At 24.3% G+C, this 11,799-nt stretch overlaps 1 protein-coding gene across 2 annotated transcripts in view; it reads left to right on the top strand.

The window, feature by feature from the left end:
* LOC126895107 (fat-like cadherin-related tumor suppressor homolog) overlaps window positions 1-11,799 on the top strand; it is a 122,469-nt gene that overhangs the window by 23,973 nt on the left and 86,697 nt on the right. For both annotated transcript variants that reach the window (XM_050666605.1, XM_050666604.1), the window contains exon 2: window positions 8,417-8,456. The gene's annotated coding sequence lies outside the window, so the exon portion shown is untranslated. The remainder of the gene's footprint in view (window positions 1-8,416; window positions 8,457-11,799) is intronic.

Genomic DNA, 11,799 nt, shown 5'->3' with positions numbered 1-11,799 from the left:
AAAAAAAAAAAAAAAAAAAAACACACATCATAGTAAAACCAATACCTTCTCAGCTTCGCATCGAAGCTAAAAAATACGATTTTTGTAAAAAAAATTATTTTTTATATTTTTAACTTTAACTTTATGGATATAAATAAGGATATTATGAGATCATGCAGCTTTTGTAATAATCCACCAATTTTTTAAAATTAAACACTATATACAGATTTACATCGAACCGTTTTTTATGATAGTGATTTTAATCACTGTCAGATATCATTATACTTGACCCAACTATGTCATAACCCCACTTTGCTAAGTTTTTATTTATTTATTAAATTATAATAATTATAAAAATATCGACTAGATTTGATATTTTATATACAATATTGAGAGAAATTTTTTTTTTTGTTACATTTAAAACTTGTTATATTGGCTTCTAATTATTTGTTAGCATCATCCTTTATAACTTATGGGGATGCAGATTTAATTTTTTTAAAAGACAAAATACATATTTTACAAATTTATGAAATAAAAAATCATCTAATTATACATCCATACGCATACAGTAAGATTTAGTATAGTAGCATCACTCATTTTTCCTTTAAATAACGATTATTTAACATTTAACTTTCATAAATTATTATTATGAAATTTATCACATATAATTGAAAATGTTTACTTTTATGCTAATAAACCCCATGTTTTCTTTCATTTCTCTATTGAACAACTAGTGATTTAATTTTTGTATGATTTGACTGTTAAATGTTTATGCTTGCCTAGTTGTCTTAAATTAAATTTAATGATTTATTATTATAAATCATTATTTTTATTTAATACGTTAAACATCTATAAACTAATAAATTATTATTTTGTAATCTTTTTTTGTCTAATTTGCTTTTAATAAATAATGGGAAGTAAAATTCAAGGTTCTTACTGCATTATTTATTGCTATAAATATACTCCTTTATAAACTCATGTTTATTCAGAAGTTTTAATATTTATAATAATGATTACAATTTTTCAAAAGAATCTGTTTTCGATTGAAATCACTGATTCTTTCCTCTTAAATCTTCCATTCCGGTCAATTCGTACATACTTTCCGGTTTCCGGAGTGATGATTTACTTTTTGTCTTTTCTCTTAAATAAAAAATCCATTACATATAAATATGTAATATTTATATATTTCATTCACTGCATTCAAATGTAGTTTAAAAAATAATTTTTTTTTTTCATATACATTTTTATTTTAGCTATAGGAGGGTCTAGAATTAAAAGAACATATTAACCAAAATTAGGCTTTTTCGATTATTTGTCTATTTCAAGTTGAAATTTTCAACCAATATATAAAATATTTTTTAATTTAAAAATGATATATCACTAATTACATTGAAAGGCATATTTTTTTAAAAGATAAAACATTTTTAATTAGCTTAAGTGGAAAATGAAAATTCAAGTTTGCTCACCTGATAAGTGAGGCGTATAGTTTCAAAACCAGCTATAAGTGAATTTTTTCAAAACCATTTTTTTTGTATTTTCTAAGTGGTCGCACTATACTAAATGTCCTGTAAAAATATTGAACTTAAAAATAGGCTCTAACTGGTTTAAATTAATCATAGAAAAATATGGTTGGTATCAAATCATCCATCTAACAATGTCTTATTTTGTTGTTCCTGAAAAATTTCAAAAAACGGTTTTAGCTGGTTTTGAAACTATACGCCTCAAGTGAGAAATTGGTTGATATCCTTCTTTAATCCTAAACCCTCTTATACTATTAGTAGTTTTCATTGTTTTTTATTTTATTGATAATAGTTATAATATTATACTTGTACGTATTTAAGTATCTATTTTTAGTATTATAATACAAAATTTCACTTTTAGTATCTTTAATTGTTATTGTTGTTAACATTTTTATAATTAAAATATATACATTTTGTAGTTTTTAATTATTTCACTTTCAGAAATATTTCTAGAAAAATTTTAAACTTTTATTGTTATAATGCTCTTTGTTGTTACTGAAAGTATAAGTTTATCCTGATGTTGCCTTTCAAACGCAGTAACTGTTTTCTGTGTGAGCACTTACATTATGCTTTTCTATAATATGACGTTAATTATATTTCATGAGTGAAATATAATTAATATCATATCATAACTATTCTTTATTAGGTATAAACAAAAAACAAGTCTTAGAAAATATGCTACATTTATAAACGCTTTTAATTTTTCTCTATTTGGATAGTGTATGTATTATAAAGTAATATGTTATGCATTAACTTATATTAAATTATTTTTATCGACTATATTCTTTGTCTATTTAATATCAAAAATAAGACTCATCAGTAAAATATACTAAAATTAGCAATTAGCTTAAAAAAAAAAATCAAACATAATAGTTTGTTATCCACCTAATATTATACTGACACAAATATAATACTTTATACAAACATATAAGAGCATAAGCTTTATAATCCTCTGTTGTGAGCCGTCATTTATTTTTATAAAAAAATATATCAGACTAATAGTATCAAATGCGTTACTGTCAATAAAAATCAGTTTACTTACTTTAGTTAAACTTTTGAAGACATATTGTATTGTTATATATTGCTGAACCTGATTACCGCTGTAAAATATTACATAGTTTTGTATATTACGTTCATAAATTAATTCAATAAGCATATTGATTCGGAAGTAATTTTGCAGTTATATCATGACATAATAAAACTTATTTTAGTGTGTTAATAAATGTAAATTAATTAAGTAACTTATAAAGTGAATTAACTTGTGTCAATAAATAATTTATGTAACCAAATTATTTTTTTATACTTTTAAAAATACTAATTAATTTTGTTATAAAAATAATAAATTATAAAAATATCTTAATACGCAGTTCAGTTTGTCATATATACATGTAGTAATAATGTATAACAATCTATATGAGAAGAATTTGTGTTTAAATAGTTTAATTCAATTTTTATTGATTAAACTAAAATAATGTGATTCGTAGTGTCTAATATGGTCTTGGTATTATTGTTTTTTCTTAGAAATTATACATTATACTAATTTTAAACTGATATTTTTTAAATAACATTAAAAAATAATTTTTAATAGAAATCTATTAAACAATATCATTATATAATACCTATTTACTAGTGATGAGAAATATTCAACTATTCAATTAGTAAAAATATTTAATAGTTTTCTGATCTATTCGCATAATTTAAAATTTATTGGATATGTTTTAATCAAATATTCGCATATTTTATATTATATATGCAGGGTGACATAAATTTGGTTAGATACTCATTTCCTTTGAAATTATTAAAAATTTGTAATTTACAATATTTAAAAATTAAAGTTATTTATAACTTCTTGATGAATTTTCAAATACTTTAAGGAAATAAATACATATTTTACGTAACTATTAAAAAACATTTAAAATTTGATTATACCTTAAGGAAAATTGTAAGCGTTTTATCAAAGTATTTATATATATTTATTAGGGTGACCGTTAATTATAAACTTTTAAAATTGCATAGTGCCACCCCCTAGAATTGTCCGAATACCCAAATAAAAGTAATTGTGAAAAAATTGTCGATGATTGTCAAACTCTAAGGCGTGCTTCAAGAGGGTTAAAAATGATGATACCCTTAGGGGATCATTTTAGTTTTTTTTGTCTATCTCAAAAACATCACTTTTTATGAAAATGTTCATAGAAACTTTTTTGTAGATATAATATTTTTCTATAAAAAAGATATCTACAAAAATTTTCGAAAAATTGTTATTTAGCCTAACAAAAAATGCAAATTTTCTATATTTGCCATTGAAACTATTAACTTGATTTATTTTATAAACCGTTCACTGTAGCAAAAAAATGTGTCAAACAAAAGTTGTTTTAAATTAAATTTTCTATATATTTTCTATTTAACATTTTTTTTAATGATATTTGTTTGTTGTGTAATTTTTTAAATAAGTGTATATATTACAACGGTTTTGTTCACCTAATGCTTCATTAGCTTCAAATTAGATTTACAATTTATAAAAAGTATGATTGAAGATGAAACAATAGAAGTAGATATTTCTAAAGTAGTTTTAAAAGACCTGTCCGGACATTTTAGATATTTAGTATCCGAAACAGCAGCGTCGGCATTTTTTGATGATGATTTGTCTGAAGATACCAAAATTAAAATAGTAAATTCATTTAATAATCGCGAAGAAGCTCCATGTACGCACAAATGTGTAGTTTTAGGTTTAAATGGAATTTATGAATATAAAAATATATATATATATATTAACTTCAACGGAATTAAAAAAAATGTTTGAAAGATTTGAAGTTGAATCTGATTATTTATATAATAAATGTATTGTTATGTATAGAAATTTTGTTTTTAAATTGATATTGATGTATGTTAACATCTACTTTAAATTAACAGAATGGGTGCACAATACTTTAAATGTCCTCCGCTCTATTAAAAGTACATTCATATATATTATATATTTTAAAATAAAAGTACACCCAAAGAAAAACCTCAATCAATTTTGATAGATTTTATCAAGGGTTTATGATAATGTTTTATTAATACGAACAAAATAATTATTCTTATGAATAATTATTGTTCAAGACAAGAAAAAAAATTATCATATTGATAAATATATCATAGATTCATTAGTAATGATATATATAATATATATATATATATATATATAATGATATATTTATCAAATTGAACAATGAATTTATTATATAGATCGAGGTTTTTCTCTGGGTGTAACCTTAAAGGGTTACTTTTTTCATGACTCCGCGTGAAAAACCGTATAAAAAAATCACTTGTATAAAGCTATTAAACTGCATTTGAGGTGTGGCTCGACGATCGTTTTGCATTTTTTTCACCTTGTCCTTATAAATTATTTCCCTTAAGGCGGTATTTTCAAATGCGAGCCAGAAATTAAGCACCTTTTTTACTTCCGCTCTCAAGTCTACAAAGCAGTAGCCTTGCAATACGTTTTTCCGTAGCAGCTATACAGTGTTAGACACTTCTTATCAGATTCGAACTTTTACCGCCATCAATAGATGTCACCTTTGCTCCTTTTGTATTTTCCGGCCGCAATAGGAAATTCACGCCTTTTTGCTAAAATGGCGAGTCATACGTTGTTGACGTCATCACCTAATCTATCATTATTAATTACTGGGTCTTATAAAGTAATAATTATATATATAAGATAATTGCAACTAATTAAATACGCTCTTATTATTACGTAATGAAAGAACATTAGAATTCCTTTGCGTGTTAAACGTCAAAATAGAATTTTAAATTACTTCATTGTCGAGTAGTACCATGATTTTTGATTGAAAGTATTTTTTTAAGCTATTTAATCCATATATGATAAACTATAACTCATTTTTCTATTTTAGAGGAGTCGCGTGCTGACTTTTTTTACACGTGTCGTCAGAACGTTAGAGCAGCACCTGTAATCATAAATTTATAGAGAAACTTAAAACAAAAGCGACGTCTCGTGAACGTGGTTTAAATTACTATGATACTATCAAGTACTCAAAATATCACATTAGCATTTTGGTTTTATATATAACACTTAATAGTATTGGAAATCTAAAGAGGTAGTGTAATGTACCAATGCTCTCACCCTTGTGAATTACCGAACGATATCTTGGAAAGTTCTAGCAATAAAAATCTTTTGTTATAAGAAATGTACACCTCTTTGTTTTATTCGAAATGTAGAACATAATACAAAGAACCTTACAAATAAGATTGAGAATACGTATAAAATGTATGTGTAAATATATGCAACATTAAAAGAAATGAATTTTGTTTTGCAATATTTTGACAATTTCATAAATATTATCTGTATGCATTTCATGCTTTTATCTCAATATATTTATTTCCAATAACAGAAAATTGAAGTGTTTTTGCTGAAGTATTATCTATTTGATTTTGTTATGTATATACCAACCTACGCGGATCGCTAACGATAGTGGTTATAAAAAATGACGGCGATGTCGTTCGACAAAAGCCATTTAGAGTTTCGTTACTAGTAAAGTGTGTGCATGACGAAAATTTTTAAAAAAAGTATGCACGTTTCTCCTAAAATACATAAACGCTGGCTTTGTTCGACATTGGTGTAATTCCTACTAAAACATTCTTTTATTTTGACTAAAATTTTTTTATTTTAGGCGTAGTTTTTTTAAGATTAATAATGTGTAGCGCTATTAGTTTTTTAGACTGTGTAAACTACATTACATCAATATCGTGTTTAAATTTAACTATGGAAGTAGTTCATTGCTAATTTTCAGCCTCAAAAGTTTATTAAATTTATTACTGGGATATTTGCCCGTTAGATTTTGTACCATATAATTTGATAATATTTAAACCTGTATATTGAATACTGATTATTTGTAACAGGCAAAATGTTTTACTTCCAATTCAAAATAATGACCTTTGAAGTTAAAAAGTGTATGAAAAGGTAGAATATATATATATATTTCAATCATTATTAGTTATTTGAAAATCTGTACCTCAGAACTAGACTAACGCAAGTCCGTAAAAAAAGAAAATAAATGTTAACCGCTTTAAACCGATTATCGTTTTTTTATTTATCGATATCTGGTAAAAATCGGCTAATAATAAAATAACATGTTAAAGTTCTTATTTTCAAATACAAAAAATAATGATATCAATTTCTCTTCTATACTAAACGAAAAATTATTTTTTCACAATGTAATGAATAATTTTTGTTCCGATGGAATATTTCATTCTTCTAATTAGCCTCTGTTTTTATTTATCATCTTATGAATATTACATTATGAATAATGACGTAACGGACTTGATGTGACTTTCGTCGGACTAGCTCTGAGGTACAGAAATTTCCATTCACCAATTTTAAGATTGCATTAGATTTTTCTTAAAAATAATCAAATATACATATTTTATTGTAATTAATTAGAATAAAAAACAATAATACAAGATTAACTCCAAGTATACATTTTTATACTTATATACAAATAATTGTCACTTTTACAATTTTTAAAATACTGTAATTGTCTTAGGTGATATATAGATAATAATTTTTTTTTGAATATTACTTCAAAGTTTTTATTTTGTTTTAGAATTTCAATCCTATTATTATTTTTAGATCAAATCGGTGAATAATAAAAAGTGTGAAAAGAACTTTATTAATATAGATGGAACTCGCTGTTACTGATTACTGACGTTCTTAGTAAGATTATTTGAGGGAAACATTAACACATAGACTTTAATACTATTATACTTTTAAAAATAAAAAGTATGAAAACAGTTTATAAAACTGAACGGTTTAATTTTATTGAGTATAAAAAAAGTTCCTATAACTAAATGTAACTCGAGAAAGTATATTAACTCTAAGTCCAAGATCAAATTTCTTATATTTAAACTAGACTTATTTATATACTAAAAATCAAATCATAACTTACCGCAGCTAAGTGCATTTTCTTGTGTAGACACGTGCCATTTTGCGACGTGACTTTGGTGAATTTCGTCATAAAAACAAGCAGTGAGCCATAATGTTCTAACTGAGATAGGTGTATAGTAATTTATATTTAATGTAAACAAGGTATAAATAAAATGAGTCAGTAATATTGTACGGAAACAAAAAAGGAAAATATAATAACTTTTTAGATTATATTGTGTGTTATATATACAATATATAACAGTAATGGTTAATTTGGTAGTATTTAAATAATGTAAAATAAATTGTTATTAAATCAAACACAATATTAAAGATTTCCTGATATTAAATAGTAGTCTTTGCTAAATAGTTGAATTTCGCATTAAATATTATCTTGAAAAAAAAAAAAATACTTGAAACATTTAATCACTTCGAGAATTGTAAATAAAAAAAGTTTAAAAAGTGGTCTAATAGTAATACTTATAATTCGAAAGCCGAGACACTTGGTCCGAGAGTGTAATTATCAAGTTATTTACATTTTAGTCCTTATTTTTTTATCCATACAAAAACTTTTAAAGTGCTAATATTAAAATTTTAAAGCGAAAAAGCACTAAGCTTTTTATTTAATATTTATAGAGTTGTTAGTTATGATAGCAAATTTTAACATCAATAAACTATCACAGTATGCGGTATTTTTTAATTTCTATTGAATTACCATTTAGTACCACTAAATTAATCAACTTAATTTACTTGAGGGCAGTTAAATATTTTACAGATTTCATCACTTAATTTTTCTGAACAAATAATTTGTGTTTCCACCGCTTCGAGTTAAGGCGCATTTGACAGTTAACTGAAAAATTAAAAATTGTTCAATAATTACTTAAGTTATGTTAAACAATTCTTGATTTAAAAATTTATTTTCTTTTGTATGTTATTTATTAATAAATATTTATTTTGTTTAATTAATACTAATTACTTTATTCATAATTTTTTTTTTCAGAAGTTTCAAAAAATTATTTTGATAAAATTGACAGAAAAATGTAAGTTTAATTTTTATGTATATTTAAATTAAATAATTAAAGAATCAAATAAATATTCGTGTTTTAATATTTATGTAATACTTTACTAGCTTGTTATAATGAATATGTTGAGTCAATCACTTACATATTGCAATGCGTTTTGCAAACTATTTTAAGCTCAAATTCTTATATGTAATCTAAAATAACTTATTTGCATATATTTCTTGTGTTATCTTCAAGAAATCATCTTATCTTTGTTAATATCTTATGGAAGATGACAAAAAATAGCATACAGAATAGCGTTGACAAAATTTGTCTCTCCAACTCAAGTTGACAAATATAAGATAAGGACCATCGTTTATATGTGACGATTTTCAAGGCAAGATTATTATTTAATTAAAATTCTAAATGAAACCCTGTTATTATCTCATCCATATTCCCCTTCTAATTTTATGTAAATTTGTTTTAAGAATAGGGAAGATTTCTTTAAAGAGAATTAAATCACAAGGACCAAAAAAAAAAACTTAAGTGAATTTAATGTAAATCTTTTCGGATTAATATACGATGCTTTTCTATTATTATCTTTTTGAGCTTATAATGTTTAGACGTGTAGATTTAATAAGTTTAAACACTTTATTTTTTTTAATTATTCTTAATTTTACAAGCAGCTTTTATTTTAGTGTGAATTAATATCATTTTGTTTTATTTATTCTGTATTAATATAATTAATTTTGATACGTTGTATATGTTATAAATTTAAATAAAACATATCGATTATTTTTTCTAAGTTATTTTTATCACACATAGTTTGTATTTATTTAAGTCAATAATAGAGATAAAAATTCACTCTGGATGTATGAAATTTACCTTTCGCATTCTTTAACTTAGTCACAAACAATTTTGTTATTTTGGAAAATCCTTTATCAATGAAAACATTTATAATCCTTGTATTGGTGATGGTGTCACGTTTTACGAGCAATCAATTAATTCTTTCGCTTTGTAACTCATTACCACGGCAGCACGTTTTAATTAAATTGTTATTTTGCCGATAGACTTAACTACTCTTGTAGTAAGTGTATCAAAGTATATTGAACATACCCGTGTCTCTTTTTGTACAAAAATTGTGTGTAGTAAAACAAGCTATAGCTAGTTAAATCAAATAAATGTATGTCATGCTGCATTAATTTTGTCTTGAAGTTTCATTTCATTCAATAATGTTTTAATTTCTCACATTTTTCTAATGAAACAATATTAAAATAGCTCCAAGTTTTTTCTAGTTCTATAATTAATTTTACTTATTAACAAATATTATTTGTGACTTATGATTAATTCAATATTTTGTTTTGTTGAACAAAAAAATGATGCATACTAAAATTTTATGATAACTTACAATGTCACATTAAAAATAAATTATTATGACTATTATATTTTAGACAATGAGTACTATATTTTAGAAGATTTAAACATTTTATTGTATTTTTAAAAAAATATTCTGGCACATTATATTTTAAGCGCATGCTTATTTTAGGTACAATACAGAAAACATTTAGATACTCATATTTGTAATTAGTTTACCATGATATAAATTATATTCACACATCTATGAATTAATTTAATTCAAATTCATCCTTTTTGACGTTTAGTCAATTTGGGCGAAGGGTCACAGATTACATAGCAGTTGATAACAATGCCACGGTAATATACCTAATACTAATTCAAATCCAATCGATATGTGTGGCTTAATTTCACTCATACCTCCAGTTTAAATGTTTTAATCTAATATTATTTTAAATAACTCATACTTATTCTTATAACATTGAGTAATTTGAATTTAAGTGCTTTCTCAGACATTTTTTTTGATTTTCTATTATCCACATGTGTTCTGCATTGCCTTGTTGTACAATATCATATAAAGAACATTTTAGGTCAATCATCAATAGTGCATCATAATATATGTTATAGTTATAGTATGTTCGTTTGGGTTTGGTTTGATAGAATATGTTACCATTAAATAGTACTCTATACTCAATGGTATTACAATAATACATATATATATATATACTAAAATTATATTATAAACCTCCCCCTGCGGTGCGTAAGAATGTGTATGAGCTGCATCCATTATTAACTTTTACACACTTTTTGTTAGATTATTCCATAATCACCGCCCAACTTCGAGTCCAATTACTATTATATTTCTAGTATTATTATTGATTAAGTTAGAAAATATGTGATTTTAACTTGTTAAATAGTTAAAATTACGTTATTTCTATTTAACTGGATACTCCAAAATGAGGCATTGAGTTGTTTATAATTCTAAAATAAAACATCTTGTTATTTAATAGTTATATATTCGTATTACTACAATGCGTATAATTTGTAGAGGTTTATATACTATAATACTGGAATACCTTCTCATTTTCAATTGTTAACATAATTGTCAATGATACATACATATATTTCTATTAATATAATGAGTAGAAATATTCTAAATCAATCTCATTAAGAACAATTTAATTAACGTTCTTAATTCAATTTTAAAATTAGTTTCTCAGAAAAACTTTCAATCCGAACCGTTTATTTAAAGCTCAGAAAAGATGTGTTACATTAACTAATGACATGTACTTACGGAAGCTTTCAAAAATTAAAAACGGATTCAGTGATAACTTCATTACGGTCATCAATGGAAACGCTATTTTAGTTTTTGTAAAACAATGAACCAATAACTTTTATGTGAGACCCTAGTCATCGCCGCTGATTGTATTATCCCTAACTCGTAGACATGATCCCACGTCTATATGTTAAAATTAAAACTGGAGAGGATTAGTTCTTTAATCTCTTTTAAGTTTGAATCTCTTTTACTGAACCAAGCAGCAGTAATTGGCTTCCAGTCGAGCGTTCTCAAACTGACGACGCTATATTATTGAATCCCCTTTTCTGATTCGGTCACGTATATCTTATACTACTCAAAAACCATTGTTTCCTGACTTTTTCCAATAAGTAATTGTTTTTTAATGATTAATTAAGAACAATGTATATATAAGCAAGTTCTACTACGTAAAGCTTGCTCAAATAAAATAAATGAATTAATATGATATTTACACGTGAAAAAAATGAGTACTGGTAGTAATTTTCAAATTTATTAATTAAACTAACATTAATTAAGGAATTAACTATCTATAATTCTAAAGATTCGATCGGCATTCATAATGATATTTTATCGGTTATTATAATCTGTTATTCGAATGAAAAACCATGTGTAATGTGTTAGAAAATTTTATAAAGGTTAACTAAGCAATATTTAAATATATATATATACAGAGTGATTAATTTATTCTTTAAATTTCTCATAAAATAAAAATAA

The sequence above is a fragment of the Daktulosphaira vitifoliae genome, unplaced genomic scaffold (genome assembly GCF_025091365.1).
Source record: "Daktulosphaira vitifoliae isolate Bord-2020 unplaced genomic scaffold, ASM2509136v1 Scaffold_1, whole genome shotgun sequence".
Taxonomy (NCBI): Eukaryota; Metazoa; Arthropoda; class Insecta; order Hemiptera; family Phylloxeridae; genus Daktulosphaira; species Daktulosphaira vitifoliae.
The sequence above is the reverse complement of the archived record's forward strand: the minus strand, read 5'-3'. Positions and strand labels throughout refer to the sequence as shown.